We start from the raw sequence: 22,076 nt of genomic DNA, 5'->3' as shown, positions 1-22,076 counted from the left end.
CTGCCATTTTCATTTCACTTCCTGAAAGTCAGGGTCGGCTTGTGAAAAGTTGTTAAACAACATGCTAAATGTGAAATGTCAACCCTCACTCTAAACTTTCCCTGTTCAGAGCATCAGATGAAGACTTCATTGGGTTTTATAGTGGCTTTCTGATTTTTGGTATTCCATTGAAGAAGGGAGTTTTAAAGTTGTTGTATACTGTTAACGATTATCTGCCCATGTCCTGCCTGAAATACCATGATTGTTTATGGAAAGTATCTTTAATAAAGCTGGATACAGTTTGGCTTGGGGAAAAAAAAAAGCTCATGTCACTGATAGAAAAATGAAAATTGAGCCGATTTTAATAACTGCACTGGAAATAGTCCTTGGCAATGAGTGCTTCAAGACAACCACAAAATAAATAGACAAAATACTAAAATACAGCAGGAATCTGATCTCAATTTCTCTGACTTATATGGACAAGCCTGTTCCACATCCAAATTATTGTTCAAACTCCAGGAAAAAATACACTTTTGGATTCTGGAAGCTAAAAGCTCTCTCGTTAGATAGTGCTAAAGTACCTGTGAAATGCAGAATTGTGTTCATGAAGAAGATGACTTCACTGTGATTTTTTTGTTTTTGTTTTTGCCTGTTGACAGCTTCCCAATCTGTCTCAGATGTCAAGCCCTGATCTATGGGGTGAATGTGGTTGCACATGACTAGCAGAGACTGATTCTTCATCTCCCAGTGCCCTGTCTTTGGAGCAGCTACAGAGTCAGCCCTAGACTAGAAGAGTCCACACGGACCTTCTGCATCACTTATGTCTCTGGTCACTCGGCTACAAACAGTGCTTATGACTGGGCCTGAATCTGCCAGCTCAGGAAAGGGCTGGAATGGATGGAGTGCATTGGTAGTGATGGTGGGGGTCCTACCAGCCTGTGGCAAATGGAAGCATCTCTTTTTTATCAGGCTGAATAACGTTGTAGTGTTTTCTTATACCACTTTTACTTCATCCCTTTGTCCATTACCAAACACTTAGATTGTTTTTATATATTGGCTGCCATAAATAGAGCTGCAATTAACATTAGAGTGCAGGTGTTTTTACAAGTTTATGATTTTATTTCCTTTGGCTCTATTCCCAGAAGAGGTTTGCTGAGTCATATTGTATTTCCATTTTTGATGTATTTATGAGCTGCTATACTGTTTTTCATAATGGTGGGACTAAAAATAGTATAGTTATCATGAAAAACAGTTTCAGTTTTGACATGATCCAAACACAAATAATGTTTGATCCTGGATATCTATAGGAGTTTTTAATAAAATTGGTGAATAAATTAAAAAGCAGTAAGCAAAATCAGCAATTCAGAAATAGTGTACCCAGATGGTCTTTCTCTCAGAAATGAAAGAGAAATAAGATATTTCTCAGGTGAGATAAACTTAAGATGTTTTCTTTACACTTGATGGATCATACAAGAAATATTTAAGGGAATTTTTGTATAAAAGCCAGCATGAAAACCATCACCTTGGAAAAAAACACACAAAAATTATATTTCAATGGTAGAAACAATAAAAAAGAGAAAAGAAACATTATTACTACAAAACAACATCAAATCATAAAACCAAACAGAAAGAGAATAAACAAAGATAGAATAGTGAGCCCCACAGACGGCAGGAGAGAGACCCAGGCTTGGTAGAGTGTGGACCAGTGAGGGGGAACCAGGGCAAGTTGTACATGAGAACACGCCCTACTACGGGGAGCTCTCCTTAAAATCCAAAACTATCCTAAATTTTAAACATATTTACTTACAAATTTTAAAACATACAGAAAGACACCATGATAACAAAAGATAAAGGAAAGGTGGATTTGCATATTAAAATATAAAAAATGTGTATTTCTAAATAAATGATAATACTTATGAGGGGGGACAAGTTTATTCTATCATGGGAAATGATTTAAGAGAAGAACATTCAAAATGCTTATGGCCCTAATGAGGAAGCTTCAATTATGAATATGAATAGAGTTATCTCACTACAAGGGTGATGGCTTGAGAAACTTCAAGTTTTGCAAAGAAACAACCTCATCTGGTAAAAATTATAAAAACTCAGCCTTTAATATCAAAGCAAATTATTCTAAGAACATGCAGTAAATAAAAATCATTGATTGTTATAATGTGCTCCTACTGACTGAATGGTTATGACCCCCATAAGGCATATGTTGGAATCTCAACTCCAGTGTGATGGTGGTAGAGGTGGGGTCTTCATTCTCCTTTGAAAGTTTTGAGGCACCGTCTCCTGAGTGGAATTGGTGCCCTGATAAGATACCCCAGAGAGCTCCTCTTTCTTTCCACCAGGTATGGTTATGGTAGGAAGGTGGCCATCTATAAATAAAGAATTGGGACATCACCAGATACGAATCTCTAACGCATCTTTATCTTGAACTTCCCAGCCTTGAAAATCGGGACATATACATTTATGTTACTTCTGGGCCACCCAGTCCGTGGTATTCTCTCACAGCAGTTCAGTCTCAGCAAGTGCAGTGAGGACCCAGAATACTTGAGAGAAGAGCATTACCCTCTTCTTTACATCTCAGGATCACAGAATCTTGACTTTGGGCTGAACTGAGCAGAAGGTGGTGCTTCCCTCTCCCCCAGATCTCAGTTGACGTCATGGTGTCGGGTCTTTATGGCGGAGACTAAATTCCAGTCTGTGATTTGGTGGATGCCTTTCTCCTCCCAGCCTCACTTACAAGACAGAGTTTCTATGCCATGTATTATAGGCCATAAACTGGTGTACCCCAGTGATTCTCACACCAGCTCACCTGTGGGGCAGAGGTTCTGGGGAGCTTCCTGGGAGAGGCACAATGAGATCATAGGAGTCCACCACTCCCACGCAGTTTTCTGTACTTAAAGCAGGAATGTCCCTCTGAGATACTTGAACCCTTTCTTCTGCACCAAGATAGAGTCTGGTATATTTTTATAGTGATAGAGGCAGGGCATAAAAACAGTGATACAAAGCTCTCTCTAAAGGCTGTGCCTTGATTTGCAGTTGAATGAGAGTATTTTCAACCCTAAAGTTCACCTAAAATGTTAGTGGTTTTCATGGTAAGTAATTAATAGAAAGCTGATACCTCCATGAGAGCAATATAGAAAACAACAGTCCACTCATTTTTAACAGACAGAATAAGAAAAACTGTAATTGAAGAATAACCAGCTGGGCACCGTGGCACAGCCTCGAGTTCCATTTACTTGGGAGTTTGAGGTGAGAGGATCACTTGAGCCAAGGATTTCAAGCCTAGCCTGAAAACACAGCTAGACTCCATTTCCTCAAAAAAATAACATTTTGGGGTCAGGACAAACCTCAAAAACTGCCCCAAAAAGAAGCCAAATTTAATTGCATCAGATTGTTGATCAATTTATGTTACAAAACAATGTCTTCATTCCAGAAATGAGCACAGTGTAACATCTAGATGGGATGTTAAGAGACACAAATGGTCAAGTAGAATTAGGCTGTCAAAGGCAACACTGCCAAATGACAGCGTTTCCATGGAAACTGTGTGTACATCCAGGACTGCCCCTGTGAACGATGACATCAGACCCTTCACAGTGTCAGTGTCGAGGACAGAGACATCAAACAGACAAGCCAAGGGACTTCAGAAATATGTAAGCAGAAATACAGTGTGCAAGTATGTAAAAATGAAATTAGATGACTGCTAAATGATTATCGAGATATGATCACATACTATGAAATAATATTTTCCTGAATGACAGGATTGCTACCAATCTCCCCTAGGACACTCTCTACTCTGTGCACAGCCCTCTCGTCAGGCGTCCCACCCTGAGCTTGCCATATAGTAGGAGACATGCAAATAATATCCCCCTTGGTGCTGATGAAAAGCAGCCCAGCCCTGACCCTGCAGCTCTGGGAGAGGAGCCCCAGCCTTGGGATTCCCAGGCGTCTCCACTTGGTGATCGGCACTGAACACAGGAGACTCACCATGGAGTTTGTACTGAGCTGGGTTTTCCTTGTTGCTATTTTAAAAGGGGACTCATGGAGAAATAGAGATGTTGAGTGTGAGGGGACATGAGTGAGAGGAACAGTGAATATGTGTGGCAGTTTCTGACCAGGGTGTCTCTGTGTTTGCAGGTGCCCAGTGTGAGGTGCAGCTGGTGGAGTCTGGGGGAGGCTTGGTCCAGCCTGGCGGGTCCCTGAGACTCTCCTGTGCAGCCTCTGGATTCACCTTCAGTAGTTCTGCTATGCACTGGGTCCGCCAGGCTTCTGGGAAAGGACTGGAGTGGGTTGGCCGTATTAGAAGCAAATCTAACAGTTACCCGACAGAATACGCCGCGTCTGTGAAAGGCTGATTCACCATCTCAAGAGATGATTCAAAGAACCCGGTGTATCTGCAAATGAACAGCCTGAAAACCGAGGACACGGCCGTGTATTACTGTACTAGAGACACAGTGAGGGGAGGTCAGTGTGAGCCCAGATGCAAACCTCCCTGCAGGGGCGCTCGGGACCCACTGAAGACGGGACCGTTCCCAGGAGCAGGTGCCAGGGGGAGGTTTCCTTTCTTCTCAACTGGAGAAGTCAGGTTTGTGTTTTCAGAACTTTGGAATCTTACAGGTTGTTACATTTTTATACTGTTATTTAGTATGTATTTATTATCATTTGTATTTAAGTTTTAATAATTTTGAACATTGTATGTAGTGTTATTTTTTAAAAACATATACTTTCAAGGAATAATTATTCCTAATTATTTGCAGTTATTCTTCCAGAGTTTTATTAACATATCTTGCTATCAACAACTACATAGCTATGGGAACATAAATTTACACCTCTAGACATAGGTCTGAATACCACAAACCTGTGCATAAATGTGTAGTCATTTATATTTAACATTATAATAAAGTAATTTTAAAAATATGTCCTAAATGGTCAAACTTATTGAGAACTAAACATAAATTATTGGAATAATCCATAATTGATTTCAAAAATGTTACATTGTTGATATTAATTAATATCTATTTCTTTACTTAAACATTATATATTGGTCATTTCAAAATAGATAAATTTCAAATGGCCTTGATGCAAAAAATGAAAAGATTTTGAGGTGATGAATAAGCTGATTAGTTATATTTAATTATTCCATATTGTATTAATATATCACAGCATTGCTTTGTACCTCATATATATATAACCATAATTTATCATTTTTCAAAACAATTATTTAATCCATCCTAGGTCATAATCTTTTTTTCCCTGACCAGGTCTGATTGGATTGTCCTGAGAAACCCATCCACACGCCTGCCTCCTGCAGGCTTCTGAGAGGAGCTCCATGAAGGACAGAAGCAGGTCCCCTGTGTTGAGTCCACACGACCTGGAGCCTCCCTCTCCTTGGATTAGGGCATCTCCTTGGGATCACAGGGGTCTTCATTTTGTTAGAAATCCAGGGCACAATTAGAAATTTCAGCAGTAATAGCTGGAAAAACATTGAGACTATATTTAACTTAGTACTTGTGCTCTCAAATACCTTATTTCCCCAAAGGGTGTTCCCAGTTACTATTTTACACATGATATTTGTAATTAATACTAATAAGATAGGTTAAAATATTATCTCAATTATTTAATGACTTTTGATTATAACAAAATACATGTTCCACATCTTTTTGACCAGTTTGTTTTCTCTATGAAATGCATGTTTATTAAGTTATTATAACTGGATGTCACCCTTATCTTTCTGATTTCTGGGATTTAATACTAGCAGGTATTGTTGAGTATATTTTATTAATTCATATTATATTATTCACATTTTCAGTATGATTTTATTATTTGCATTATTTACTGATTTTTAAACTAGTTCTTATACAGTATTTTTAATTTTCCATTTTTATGAGATGTAATTTCTATATAAGGAATAATGCATAGATCTGCAATGTACCATTAGAGGATTTCTGGCAAATAAAAACACACTTGTCTCCAACAGCCAAGGTCGGATGAAGAGGAGGCCCATCCCCCAGCACAAGTGGCCTTCTCTGTGCTTCCAGTCAGCTCCCACATTTAACACAATGTTTTGATTTCTGCCACTGTAGATTCATTGTTCATGTTTTGAGCTTCATATAAATGGACTCAACCATTATAGACCCCTTTTCTGGTAAAGGGCTACTTTTTTATGTTTGATGTTTATTTAGGCTATTTCATATGTAAAACTGCATCTGTATATTGACATTTAGTCACTTAACAGACTGCCTCTGATATAAAACCTCAAAGTTTTGATATATATGGAGAAAGAGAGAGACAGCGAGAGAGAAATTTTATACTTGAGTCAGTCCATTTAGCAATAAATGACAATAAGCTGATCCATTTTCCTGTCAATGTACTTTGAATTTCTTTCTGATTTATTAACATCATAAGCAAAGCTGCTATAAATATTTTTTCTATTTATCTTTTCTCATTTTTTATTGAGAAAATGTGGAAATATACATTTCTTCATCATAAAACTAAGCTTAATTCATTCAGCTTTATGGAACTATAATTGACAATAAAACTGTATAATTTAAGGTGCACCAGTTGGTGTTTCGGTATAAACTGTAAAATTTTCACTATGACCAAGGAGATAGCATATCTATTACCTCACAGTTACCATTTTCCTCCTTTATTATGTATGTGTCCGATGAGAACAACTGAGATCTATCCCTTTTCCAGAGATCAAGTTTGCAATACAGTGTTGATAACTATAGTCCCAGCGCTTTACATTAGATCTCCAGAACCCATTCAACCTGCACAACTGAAACTTTATGCCCTTGACAAGCATCACTCTGCTTCCCCTCCTCCCAGCCCTGGAAACTACTTTCCTACTCTCTGCTTCTAAGAATTTGAATATTTTAGATTCCACATGTAAATGAGATAATGCAGCATTTGTCTTTCTGTGTCTGGCTTATTCCACTCGGTATTATGTCCTCCAGGCCCATCCAAGTTGTTGGAAATGTTATAATTTCATCATTGTTACAGGTCATGTAATATTCCATTGTATGTATATACATTTCCTTTATACACTCATTTGCCTATGGTCATTAACTTTAAAAAATTCTAGACCATTGTGAATAACGTTGTAATAAACATATTTTTTACTTACTGATTTTATTTCCTTTGAATACACAGCCAGAAGTGGGATCACCAGATCACATAATAGTTTTACTTTCAATTTATAAAATAACCTCTACTACCACTCCACTGAATAATTCCCTTTTCACCAGCCAACTGTCAGCATTTTATCTTTTGTCTTTATGATAATAGTCATGGTAACTAATGTGAGGTGATATCTCATTGTGGTTTTGAGTTGGATTCCCCTGATAAATAGCAATGTGGAGCACCTTTCCATGTCCTGCTGGCCATGCATATGTCTTCCCTTGAATACAATGTCTACGTACAGTTTTGCCATCTTAATCAAGTTATTTTTTGCTATTGTATGGGTTCTTTACACATTTATGTAGATCCATTTGTCAGATACATAGTTCCACATATTTTTCTGTGATTTTGGTATCAAATCCAAATAAATCATTTTCCAGATCAATTCCAGGAAGCTTCTTTTTTCTCTATTTTCTTCTATAAGTTCACAATTTTAGATTTCATATTATATTCAAGCCTTGAGTGCATTTTTAGGTGATTTTTGTATATGATATGAAATAAAGTCTCATTTTTTTCTGCATATGTATGCCCAGTTTTTACACCAAAATCTGGCAGAGACACAAAAGCGGGAAATTTCAAACCAGTATTCCTGATGATAGACCTAAAAATGTTCAAGAAAATACTAGCAAATTGAATATAGCAGCACATTAAAAAGTTATTACATTATGATCAAGTAGATTTTACTCCTTTCATGCAAGGCTACTTCAACATACACAAATCAATAAAGGTGATTCACCACATAAGCAGAATCAAAAGCAAAAACTATATGATTATCTCAATCGATCCAGAGAAACTTTTGGTAAGATTCAACATTCTTCATGATAAAAACCCTCAACAGACTAGACATCAAAGAAACTTACCTTAAAATGACAAAAACCATGTATGACAAACCCACAATTAACATCATACTTGAATCAACAAAAGCTCAAATCATTCCCCTTCATAATTGAACAAAACAAGAATACCCACTCTCGCCACTCCTATTCTTTTTTTTTTTTTTTTTTTGAGACGGAGTCTCGCTCAGTTGCCCAGGCTGGAGTGCGTGGCCGGATCTCAGCTCACTGCAAGCTCCGCCTCCCGGGTTTACGCCATTCTCCTGCCTCAGCCTCCCGAGTAGCTGGGACTACAGGCGCCCGCCACCTCGCCCGGCTAATTTTTGTATTTTTAGTAGAGACGGGGTTTCACCGTGTTAGCCAGGATGGTCTCGATCTCCTGACCTCGTGATCCGCCCATCTCGGCCTCCCAAAGTGCTGGGACTGCAGGCTTGAGCCACCGTGCCCGGCCTTGTCACTCCTATTCAACATTGTACTGGATGTTCTAGCCAGAGAAATCAGACAAGAGAAAGAAATAGAAGACATTCACATAAGTAAATAAGACTTCAAACTGTCTCTTTTTGCTGTTGATAGGATCCTATGCATAGAAAAGTCTAGACTCTGCCAAAAGAATCCTAGAATTGCTAAACAACTTTGGTGATGTTTCAGGACACATAAAAAATATACAAAAATCAGTAGCTTCTGTATACACCAACGACATCCAGGCAGAGAAAAATAAATGACACAGTACCACTTACAACATCTACAAAAATAGAAATACCCAGGAATACAGCTAACCAAGGAGGTGAAAGATCTCTACAAGAAGAACTACAAAACACTTCGGAAAGAAATCAGAGAGGAAACAAAGAAATTGAAAAAAATTCCATGCTCATGGATTGGAAGAAATAATATCACAAAATGGCAATATTATCCTTCAAATTTTACAGATTCAATGTTATTACTATCAATATACCAGTTTTATTCTTCGAGAAATATAAGAAAATATTCTAAAATTTGTATGTAACCAAAAAAGAACCAAAATAGCCAGAGTAATCCTCAGCCAAAATAACAATGCCAGGGACATCACACTATTTGACTTAAACTCTACTATAAAGCCACAGTAACAAAAACTTTTTGGTACTGGTACAAGAACAAACACATACACCAATGAAGTAGAATAGAAAACTCAGAAATAAAGCTGAAAACCTACAACTCTGTTTTTTGACAATCCTTAAAAAAATAAACAAGCAATGGGGAAAATACAACCTAGTCAATAAATGGTGCTGAGATAACCTGCTAGCCATATGCAGAAGACGGGAACTTGACTCCTAACTATCACCACATGAAAAAGAAAATTAACTCAAAATGGATTATAGCTTTAAACTAAGACTTCAAACTACAAAAAAATCTAGAAAGACAACCTAGGAATACTCTTCTCTGCATTGGCCATGGCAAAGAATTACTGGCTCTGAGACTTGTCGCTACACTACTACATAAGAGTGTTTTTCATATAATTAAACAAAATGTTGACCCTGTGAAATTTTCTACTTTTTCTTCATGTTTTGGTATTATATCTAAAATTTCAGAAGTTTAAAGCGAGCAAGAATTTTTATCATGTGCCAAAGCCTATGCCATAATTCACAGATGCAGGTTAAACTCCAACTCTTTGAATGAAGAAATACCAACAAAATTTTGTGTAATTATACTGTTTTAGATAAACATCCTTTTTCTCTCATATATTTTAATTATTCATTTATTAACAGTATGTTTTTATAAATATTTAATACTTTGGTCAAAATCAAATTCCGTGTTATATTATTCAAATTTTTCCAGCTCTTTGGAAAATGGGAGCTTCTTCCAGTTGCCCCCTTCATCTTTTTGACATATCCCAATTTTTTTGTGTTTTTTTTGCATTTTTAAGTTTTTTTTTTCTTTTTTTAAAATTATGCTTAATGTTCTAGGGTACATGTGCACAACGTGTGATTTGTTGCATATGTATACATGTGCCATGCTAGTGTTCTGCACCCATTAACTCGTCATTTACATTAGGTATTTCTCCTAATGCTATCCCTCCCCCCTTCCCCCACCCCACAACAGGCCCCAGTGTGTGATGTTCTATCCCGGCCCGCGGGATAGTCAGAGCAGGCCCTGGAGGAGGGGGTGGGAATTTGGGGAACAAGAGACACGAAAAATGGAGACAAGACAGTGCTCTGATCAAGTCTCGTTTAATGGCGGTAATGCACTGCCTTATATACACTTGGAGGGGAAGGGGTTGGGCTAAGGCGGAAATGATCTCATTGCCGAAGGCGTGGCCAGGTTAGTTTCGGTTTCTCTGGTCCGACGTCATGTTGCCCTTGCGCTGTTAAGTAACAACTAAGTAACAATTTTTGCCGCGCGGGAAGAGTGAGTGAAGAAGAAGCAGGAAGAGCGCCATCTTTAAATGGCGGTATTAATACAGGGAAGAAGGTAAATCTAGGGAGAAGGTGTGGGGTGGAAATGAATATAGCTCAGGCGTTTAATCTTTAATTATTATTCGCTATGGCTGGGGCGTGCAGCTCCGGACAATGTTCCCCCTCCTGTTTCCAAGTGATCTCATTGTTCAGTTCCCACCTATGAGTGAGAATATATGGTGTTTGGTTTTCTGTTCTTGTGATAGTTTGCTGAGAATGATGGTTTCCAGCTGCATCCATGTCCCTACAAAGGACATGAATGCATTCTTTTTTATGGCTGCATAGTATTCCATGGTATATATGTGCCACATTTTCTTAATCCAGTCTGTCATTGATGGACATTTGGGTTGGTTCCAAGTCTTTGCTGTTGTGAATGGTGCCACAATAAACATACGTGTGCATGTGTCTTTATAGCAGCATGATTTATAATCCTTTGGGTATATCACCAGTAATGGGATGGCTGGGTCAAATGGTATTTCTTGTTCTAGATCCTTGAGGAATTGCCACACTGTCTTCCACAATGGTCGAACTAGTTTACAGTACCACCAATGTGTAAAAGTGTTCCTATTTCTCCACATCCTCTCCAGCACCTGTTGTTTCCTGACTTTTTAATGATTGCCATTCTAACTGGTGTGAGATGGTATCTCATTGTGGTTTTGATTTGCATTTCTCTGATGGCCAGTGATGATAAGCATTTTTTCATGTGTCTTTTGGCTGCATAAATGTCTTCTTTTGAGAAGTGTCTGTCCACATCCTTTGCCCACTTTTTGATGGGGTTGTTTTTTTCTTGTAAATTTGTTTGAGTTCTTTGTAGGTTCCGGATATTAGGATTCCCTATTTAATAAATGGTGCTGGGAAAACTGGCTAGCCATAAGTAGAAAGCTGAAACTGGATCCCTTCCTTACTCCTTATACAAAAATTAATTCAAGATGGTTTAGAGGCTTAAATGTTAGACCTAAAACCATAAAATCCCTAGAAAAAAACCTAGGCAATACCATTCAGGACACAGGCATGGGCAAGGACTTCATGTCTAAAACACCAAAAGCAAAGGCAACAAAAACCAAAATTGACAAACGGTATCTAATTAAACTAAAGAGCTTCTGCACAGCACAAGAAACTACCATCAGAGTGAAAAGACAACCTACAGAATGGGAGAAAATTTTTGCAATCTACTCATCTGACAAAAGGCTAATAGTCTTTTTAAGTTTTTAAATAATTATGTGGGATACATTTGTGTTACATAAATATATTGCATAGTGATGAAGTCTGAGTTTTTAAAGTAAGCTCACCAGATATAGTACCTTGGAACCATTAAGTGATCATTGATCTCATTCTCAAATCTTATGAGTCTCCCATGTCTATTATTCAAGTCTCTGTGTCTATGTGTACCCATTATTTGGCTCCTACTGATAAGTGAGAAAAAGACATATTTGGCTTTCTGTTTATGAGTTGTTAGACTTAAGACAATGACCTCCAGTTCCATCCATATTGCTGCTGGAGATATAATTTCATGCTTTTTTATGATGAAATTATTTTTCATTGTGTATATACACCACATCCTCTTTATCCAATTATCCATTCCTAGACACTTAGGTTAACTCTATATCTTTGTTATTGTAAATAGTGCTGCAATGAACATAAGAGTGCAGGCATTTTTTGACACAATGATTTATTTTCTTGGGTACATATCATGGAGTGGGATTGCTGATTGATACATCTATTTTTAGTAGAGAAGTCTTTGCAATTTTTTTCACACAGTTTGCACTAATTTACATTATAAACAACAGTGTATAAATGTGATTTCTCTGAATTCTCATCCATATCTATAATTTTTTGACTTCATAATAATAGGCACTTTGATGTAAAGTGTGTCTCACTGTTGATTTAATATTCATTTATCTGATGATTAGTGTTGTTCAGCTTTTTTTTTTTTTTTTTTTTTTTTTTTTGAGACGGAGTCTCGCTCTGTAGCCCGGGCTGGAGTGCAGTGGCCGGATCTCAGCTCACTGCAAGCTCCGCCTCCCAGGTTTACGCCATTCTCCTGCCTCAGCCTCCGGAGTAGCTGGGACTACAGGCGCCCGCCACCTCGCCCGGCTAGTTTTTTGTATTTTTTAGTAGAGACGGGGTTTCACGGTGTTCGCCAGGATGGTCTCGATCTCCTGACCTCGTGATCCACCCGTCTCGGCCTCCCAAAGTGCTGGGATTACAGGCTTGAGCCACCGCGCCCGGCCAAGTATTTTTTAGTAGAGACGGAGTTTCACCGTGTTAGCCAGGATGGTCTCGATCTCCTGACCTCGTGATCCGCCCGTCTCGGCCTCCCAAAGTGCTGGGATTACAGGCTTGAGCCACCGCGCCCGGCCTCAGCTTTTTATTTCCATGTGCTTTTTTGCCATTTGAATATCTTCTTCACAAAATGTCTATTGATGTCTTTTGCCCACATTTTAATGGTATAATTTATTTATTTGTTGCTGTTGTTGAGTTGTTTGTGTTCTTGTTAGATTCTAGATGTTCTTTATTGCACAGTAATGGAATAAATCTAAAAATCAATTGCAAAAAATTGTTGAAACTAAAAATATGAGGCAATTTAACAACACAATTTTGACCAATCATTGGCTCACCAATAAAATTAAGATATTAATTTTTAAAAATACAAAGAAAAATGAAGATACAACATACCAAACCCTCTGAGATACAGGAAAACCAGTACTAAGAGGGAAGCTTATAGTTCTAAATGTCTACTAAAAAATAGATTACAAACTGCAGTCTACTGATTTACTTCAAAGGAACTAGATAAATTAGAACAAACCAACCCAGAGCTAGAAGAAGAAAATAAATAAAGATCATAGCAGAATTAAAAAAGATTGAAACAAAAAAGCAAAATATAAGAAATCAACAAAATAAAATGTGGTTATTTTAAAAGATGAACACAATTGATAGAGCACTAACGAGGTCAACCAAAAAAAAAAAAAAAAAAAAAACCACAGAAGATTCAGATAAGCACAAGCAGAAACGATAAAGCTGGTATTACAACTGACCCAACGAAAATACAAAAGATTATCAAAATATACTGAATATCTCTATGCTCACAAGCTAGAAAATCTAGAAGAAATCAATAAATTTCTGGAAATATTCAACACCCCCCACAATTAAATGAGGAAGGAAAATAAATCCTAAATTAACCAATACTGGTAATAAGATTGAATCAGAAATTGAAAATCTCCCAACCCCCAAAGCCCAGAACCAGATAAATTCAAGGTCTAATTTTACCAGATGTACCATTCTTACTGGAAATATTCCAAAAGATTAAAGAGATTATTTCCCAGCTTTGTCTAAAAAACTCGTATCACTTGATACCAAAATCAGGCAAGGATACAACTACAACAACAAAAAGCTACAGGGAAATGTCCCTAATGAACGTAGACACAAAATAGTAAACAAAATACTAGCTAACTGAAAACAACAGCACAATAAAAAGATAATACCTCATGACCAACTGGCTTTTATTCTGGGGATGCAAATCTTGTCTCAAATAGACACATCAATTAATATGATTCAACATACAACATAATTAAAAACAAAAAACATAAGACCATCTCAATGGATGCAAAAAAGTCATTCAATAAAATTCAATGTCCCTTCGTGAAAAATTCCTCAACAAGCTTAGCATCAAAGAAACCTAACTAAAAATAATAAAAGCCACATACAAAAACCAACAAAAACTCTTAAATCAATAGAACAGGGATCTTCTTAAATTTTGTAAAAACCTATGCAACTGATTTATTCAATGTGCTGGACTTGGTAGTGAAGGAATGAATGACTTTAACTGGAAAAAAAAAGCCACGTACAACAAAACAACATCATACAGAATGAGAAAAAGTTGCAAAAATATTCCTGAAGAATGTGAACAAGAATGCACACTTTCACCACTCCTATTCGACATATTACTGAAAGTCCTAGCCAGAATAATCAGAAAAGAAAAAAGAAATGTACGTTTCAAGTTCCAAGCTGAGGAATCCAGGAGTGGAGTACCCAGAGACTCATTTTTTAATCAATGGATAACATCCAAACTCCTGGCATATCCCTTAGAACACAGGACTTACAGGTGATAGAGGCTGTTTATTTTGGGTTAAATGGAGTTGATAGATGGAGGGTGTTAAGTAAAAATGACTACATAAGCTGCATGCTTTGTGTCAAATGGTTGTAGTTTTCTTGTCCAGCCTGCTGTTTCTGAGCCACACTGTATGAAAGTCCTCAATAAACTCTATGTCTTGTTCACTGATCTGGGTTTATTTCCTTGGTCTGTTGTACATGATGCCAGTCCTATTGGAGTCAATATTGGTCTGGTGTGACACCCAGTGAACCTGGAAAACACGTCAAAAAAATCACATGATCACCCAGAAAATGGAAATCTAAAAAGAGGAGACCCCTGCAAAAACCCTGTGCAGGCTGTTAATTTCTATGTAGGGCCCAACATCTATCCATGATGGATGGGGCCCAGTGCGTGAGTATGGGGATCCTGCCAAACACCAAAAGTCCTGGAAGAACCACTTCAGTGGGTGCATCTTACAAAGTGAAAGTCAGATGCCCAAGATGTTGCGTCTTCAGGTGGCTGGTTCCTCCTGACTCCACTCTGAGCAGCCACTGAGAGCTCACCGTGTAGGCTACAGTGTATCAGTCATAAGAAGAGCTACTCCTAGAAAAACATGCCACACCAGCTCAGACTAATCAAGAGACTTTCTGTCCTGCCTATGGAAGCAGAATGGTGAATTGGGGACTGCGGCTTGTTGAGTAGCACATTTGAAGGATTTCTGACCATACGCAAATTAGTTAGGGCTATGATGACTAAATTGTCATGGGACTCTAAGACCCAGTTCCCATGAAGAGCTCTACGGGGAGGAGGATGAAGATTGGGATAAGTCCATGGGGGTCCCTGTCCTCTCTACACATCTGCTGGCTACCACCAAGGTAAAAATGGGCCAAATGTACCAGCAGAGACTAGCCTCCGAAGACGTTTCCTCACCTGAAATAAGGAAGCACACCACAATGTGGATTCCACCACTGCAGAATTGCTGACACTTAGAAATGCACTCAGACAGAAGTAGAGAGTTGATCACAGGATGGCTTCTTCATCTGTGAGGCATGCGGGGGGAGGAGGGCATTATACTCCCAGAACTCAACATTAGTAAACTGACATCCATCACAAACCATCTGGGCCTGAGGCAGCACCTCGATGGTGTCAGTGATGGAGATTGGACCATCCCCCTCCTTAGCTGGGGGGTTGCAGGCTGCGGGAACCCTGGTGAAATGAGGGAGATTTCCAGTTTACTTGTGTGTTCTCACATTGCTAGAAAGAAATACCTGAAACTGAGCAATTCATGTAGAAAATATGTTTAATGTATTCATGATTCTGCTGGCTGTACAGGAAGCATGATGATAAATCTGTTTAGCTTCTGGAGAGGCCTCAGGAAATTTACAATGACAGTGAAAGGCAAAAGGGGAGCAGCCATTTTATATGGTGGGAGCAGAAGCAAAGAAAGAGTGAGCGTGGAGCTGCTACACACTGTTAAACAACCAAAGCTCATGCGAACTCATTTACTATCACAGCAAGGGGATGGTGCTAACCATTAATTATAAATCCACCCCCATGCTACAACCACCAGGCCCCACCTCAAAAATTAGGGAAGCAAAATCACATAAAGTTGTTATGACAGGCATGTCCCACAGCGCCCTGGAGTTGTCTCAGGGGAGCAGTCTCCTCCAGTGTTTAGAGGCACAGGCACAGACAACAGGGCTAACTCTGGCCAGATGTGTGATATTGGACACATTGCACAACTGTTCTGTTCTGTATGTAATTTATCTTCTTTAAAGTGTAACACTGACACTTCAATTAATATATTCTGCAAATATGTAAAAATAAAATAAGATGACTGCTAAATGATTATCAAGGCACAATCACATAATCTGAAGTTATACTTTCCTGAGAGATAGGATTAGTGCCCATGTTTTCCAGGACACTCTCATCCGCTCTGGACACTGCCTTCTCCTCTCAGGCGTCCCACCCCAGAGCTTGCTATATAGCAGGAGACATGCAAATAGGGTCCTCCCTCTGCTGATAAAATCCAGCCCAGCCCTGACCCTGCAGCTCTGATGGCAGAGTCCAGCCCCGAATTCTCAGGTGTTTTCATTTGGTGATCAGCACCAAACACAGAAGACTCACCATGGAGTTTGTGCTGAGCTGGGTTTTCCTTGTTGCTATGTTAAAAGGTGATTTAGGGAGAACTAGAGATGTTCAGTGTGAGTGGATATGAGTGAGAGAAACAGTGGATATGTGTGGCAGTTTCTGACCAGGGTGTCTCTGTGTTTGCAGGTGTCCAGTGTGAGGCGCAGCTGGTGGAGTCTGGGGGAGGCTTGGCACAGCCTGGGGGGTCCCTGAGACTCTCCTGTGCAGCCTCTGGATTCACCTTCAGTGACCACTACATGGACTGGGTCCGCCAGGCTCCAGGGAAGGGCCTGGAGTGGGTTAGCCGTATTAGAAACAAAGCTAACAGTTACACAACAGAATACGCCGCGTCTGTGAAAGGCAGATTCACCATCTCAAGGGATGATTCAAAGAACACACTGTATCTGCAAATGAGCAGCCTGAAAACCGAGGACACGGCTGTGTATTACTGTACTAGAGACACAGCGAGGGGAGGTCAGTGTGAGCCCAGACACAAACCTCCCTGCAGGGGTGCGCGTGGCCACCAGGGGGCGCGGGGAACCCACTGAGGACGGGACCTGTGCAGGGGAAGGATTGATTTCCTTTCTCAGCTGCCGGGAACGGGTTTGTGTTTGCAGGACTCTGGAGTCTTACAAGGTTGCAATATTGTGTATTGGTCATTTCAAAACAGCCAAGAACAAATTCCAAATGTTCTTGTCACCAAAAAATGGTAAGTATTTGAGGACTCGAGATGATATATATGTCAATTAGCTCGATTCAATTATTCCATATCGCATTTATAAGTCATAACACAGCTTTGTACCCCATCAACATATGGAGTACAACCAAAATTTCTCAATTTCCAATGAAATTTTAATTACGTATTTTTTAATCTGAGGCCTCTCCTTGGATTAGGCCATCTCCTCAGGATTACAAGGCTGTTCAGTTTTCTCAACATGCTGTTGTAACAGATAAGCACAAAACACTGAATTTCATTATGCTTTGCTTTAGTTTTTCAAAACAACATAAAGATAATAATTTTGAGAGTAAACACATTGCAGCCTACTATACATGAGATGCTCCTTATGCCTCAAGGTTTCTATTCAGGACTTTATATGTATTACATATTTTCAGTTTTTTTCTGACATGGAATGCCAACGCCTCTGTATTACAGATTATTCTTTTAATTTATCCCTTAAAAATAATTTTTCCAGAGTCCCACTCAAAACCAGGGTATCATTAGAACTTTGAGGTGTAAGCGTTGGACCAGCATTGAGAATGCATTCAATTTAGTTCACATGCTCTCAAATATCCTTCTCTTCTTTAAAAGTTGTTCTCAGTTATAACACCACACAAAATATTAACAATTTATACTAATGACACAGGTTAAATATTGTATAAATAATTTAATGATATATGATTGGAAAAAACTACATGTTCCATCTGTCTTGACTATTTTTTCTTCTCTATGAAATGTATGCTTAATTAATTATTAAGTTTCTGGTGTTACTGTTATCTTATTTCTGGGATTTAACTTTAGGAGGTATACTGAAATACATTTTATTCATATAATAATGTTCATGTTTTGGATAGGGTTTTAATATTCATTGTATTATTTACTGAATTTTAAACTATTCTACAGTTTTTAATTTTTTGTTTTTATGAGATAAAATTTACATATGAGAAAAAATGCATAGATCTGAAATGTGTCACTAAAGAGTTTCTGGCAAATGTGAATACCCTTGTCCCGAACACCTAAGGCAGCCTGAAGAGCAAGTCCATCTCCCCAACATGTGTCTTTTTCGTGCCTGTGGTCAACACCTATATGGGGAAATGTTTTGATTTCTGACACTATAGATCCATTTTTTCCTGTTTTGAGCTTCATATAAATGGATTCAAACATTATAGACCTTTTTTTGGTAAGGGGCTACTTTGCTATTTTTTAGGTTAATTCATGTTATTTAATGTATGAAATTAGATCAACATAGTGTCATTCATTCAATTAATGGGCTCACTCTGATATGAAACCTCAAAGTCTTCATGTGTATATGGAGAGAGAGAGAGGGAGGAAGGACAGAGATTTTATATCTGAGACAGTCCATTAAGTAAATATATGACAATATATTGATCTATTTTTTGTCAATGGGCTTTATATTTGTTTCCAGTATATGAATATTATAAGCAAAGCTGTTATAAGTACCTTAGTGTAAGTTTTTCTAACTATGTTGTCTCACTTTTGTTGAGAAAATATGAAATACGTTTTTCTTTGTTGTAAGAGTAAGTTTAAATTTTGTCAGTTTTATTAAGGTAGAAATAAAATATTTTTTAAAAATGTATAGGTTTAAGGTGCACCACTTCTTGTTTTGGTATCTATTAGTCCATCCTCACCCCGCTATATAAAATGCCTGAGACTGAGTAATTTGAAAAAAACCAGGATGTTTAATTGGCTCACAGTTCTGCAGGCTGTACAGGAAGTGCGGTGGCTTCTCCTTCTGGGGAGACTCAGGAAAGTTAGAATCATGGCAGAACACAAAGGGGATAGGCACATCACATGGCCAGAACAGTAGCCACAGGAAGCAGGCCGGCGTGTGGGGGGGACTACACACTGTTAGACAACCAGATCTTGTGATTACTCATGCACATCCATGAGAACAACATCAGGAGTCGGTGCTGAACCATTCATGAAAGCCCTGCCCCATGACCCAGTCATCTCCCACCAGGTCCCACCTCAGGACTGAGGATTATAATACAACATGAGATTTGGGCCAGGACACAGACTCAAACCATATCAGATACACATTGTAAAATGTTCATCATAGTCAAGGTAATCTGTATATTCATCATCTCACAGAGCTACCATTTTTTGCTTGCTTGTTTGTTTTTTGAGACGAACTTTTGCTCTTGTCGTTCAGGCTGGAGTTCAATGGCACCACCTCGGCTCACTGCAACCTCCAACTCCTGGGTGCAAGTGATTCTCCTGCCTCAGCCTCCCAAGTAGCTGGGATTACAGGTGCCCATCACCACACCCGGCTCTTTTTGTGTGTGTGTACTTTTAGTAGAGACAGTTTCGCCATGTTGGCCAGGCTGGTCTTGAACACTTGACCTCAAGAGATCTGTCTGCCTTGGCCTCCCAAAGTGTTGGGATTACAGAAGTGAGCCACCACGCCCAGACCATTTTATTATTTTTAAAATGTACTGCATGTGAGTTTGTGTGTGTGTGTGTGTCTCATGAGAACACCTAAGATCTACCCTTTTAGCAAAAATCATTTTTACAATACAGTAGTAAATACAGGAAAGTTGGTGTACATTAGATCTCCAGAACTCATTCACCCACACAACTGAAACTCTGTACCCTTTGACCAACATCACCCGATTTCCCTCTCCTCTCAGGTCCTGGGACCCACTAGTCTACTCTCTGCTTTCAAGAGCTTGGGTATTTTAGATCCCGCATGTAAATGAGATCATGCAGCATTTGTCTTTCTGCATGTGGCGTATTCTACTTAGCATCATGTCCTCCAGGCCCATCCGTGTTGCTGCAAATGCCAGAATTTCCTTCTTTTCAAAGCTGAATAAAATTCAGGTTTTATGTGTACACATTTTCTTTAAACATTCATTACTCTATGGTCATTAAACTCTTTCACAAATCTACACTATTATAAATAATCTGGCAGGGAACGTGTGTTTAACATAATAATTTTATTTCATTTGAATATATAACAAGAAGTGGGATCACCAGATCATATAACTTTATTTTTCAATTTATTGAGTAACCAATCCTACCACACCATATGAGTATTCCCTTTCCCCACATTCTTGCGAACACTTGTTATATTTTGTCTTCCTGATAATAGCCATTTTAAGTGGTTTGAGGAAATATTTCATTGTGCTTTAGATTTGAATTTCTCTGAAAATTAGTAATGTTGAGAACCTTTTTAGGCTCAGTTTTTCATGAGTGTGTTATCTGAAAAAAAAGTCTATCAAGGTTTTTTCCCTTTTATCAGGTCGTTTAATATTTGCGCATATTTTTTTCCTGTGCTTTTGCTATTAAATTCAAATAAATCATTTCTGAATCACTGACAGGAAGTTTTTTCCATGCTGTCTATGAGTTTGCGGTTTCAGGTTATGTTCATTTTTAGTTGATTTTTGTACATGGTGTAAGAGAAGGTCTAATTTTATTTCTTTTGCGTATGGATGTCCAGTTATACATCATTTATGGAGGAGACTGTCTTTCTTCACTGTTTCCTCTTGGCATACAAAATCAGGAAGACACATAATTAAAGAAAATATCATATGAATATTCCTGATGAACATAGACCTAAAAGTTCTCAACAAAATACTATCAAATGGAATCCAGAAGCATTTTAAAATGTAATACATCATGATCAAGGGGGTTTTACCACTGGGATGCAAGGTTTATTCAACATCCACAAATCAATAACTGATTCATTGTGTAAGCAGAATAAAGGCAAAAACCATGTTATCTCAATAGATGCTGAGAAAGCTTTTGATGTGATCCAACACTCACTTGTAATGAAAACCCTCAGCAGAGTAGGCATCAAAAAACACACCCCAAAATAATAAGAGCCATCTATGACAAACCTACAGTCAACATTACACTGAGTGAACAAAGGCTCAAACCCCATGAGAACTGAAACAAGACAAGGATTCCCTCTCTCACCACTCCTATTGAACATAGCACTGAAAATCCTAGTCAGAGCAACCAGGTAATAGCAAAAATAAAAAGCAGCTGATATGGTTTGTACTAGTGCCCCTACTCAAATTTCATGTCAAATTGTAATTCCCAGTGTTGGGGGTGGGGCTTGGTGAAAGATGATTCTATCATGAGGATGGGTCTCCATCTCTTGTGCTGTTCTGGTGATAGTCCTCAGGAGATCTGGTTTCAAAGTGTGTGTCACCTCATTCCTCTCTCTTCCTCCTTCTCCTGCTCTGTAAGACATGATGCTTCCCTTTCTGTCATGATTGTTGGGTTCCTGAGGCCACCCTCAGTCATACTTCCTGTACAGCCTGCAGAACCACGAGACAATTAAAAATCTTTATACATTACAGTCTCAGGTGTTTCTTTAGAGTGTGCGAATGGACTAATACAGAATCCAAACAGGAAAAGAAGTCAATGTATCTGTCCAAATTGATGATATAATTATATACCTAGAAAATTCTAAGGACTCTGCCAAAATAATTCTAGAATAGATAAACAACTTTGGTAAAATGTCGAGATACAAAATCAATGTACAAAATCACTAGCATTTCTGTATCCTAACTACATCCAAGCTGAGAGTGAAATCAAGAACACAGTCCTATCCCACTTGCAATATCCACAAAGAAAAGGAAATGCCTGGGAATACAGATGACAAACAAGGTGAAAGATCCCTACAATATGAACTACAAAACACAGCAGAAATAAGTCATAAATGACATAAAAAATGGGAAAAC

At 38.4% G+C, this 22,076-nt stretch overlaps 1 long non-coding RNA gene across 3 annotated transcripts in view; it reads right to left on the bottom strand.

Annotated features, from left to right (window-relative positions):
• Positions 1-4,587: 4,587 nt before the first annotated feature.
• LOC123574723 (uncharacterized) overlaps positions 4,588-22,076 on the bottom strand; it is a 39,005-nt gene continuing 21,516 nt past the window's right edge. The window contains exon 2 of one of the 3 annotated variants that reach the window (XR_010587868.1): positions 4,588-10,124. This is a non-coding gene — a long non-coding RNA (uncharacterized lncRNA). Of the gene's footprint in view, positions 21,651-22,076 lie in introns of all 3 variants that reach the window. The other 2 variants (XR_010587867.1, XR_012416218.1) reach the window with 2 other exon arrangements.

This window comes from Macaca fascicularis, chromosome 7 (assembly GCF_037993035.2).
Source record: "Macaca fascicularis isolate 582-1 chromosome 7, T2T-MFA8v1.1".
NCBI lineage: Eukaryota > Metazoa > Chordata > Mammalia > Primates > Cercopithecidae > Macaca > Macaca fascicularis.
This window is presented reverse-complemented; position numbering and strand designations above follow the sequence as displayed.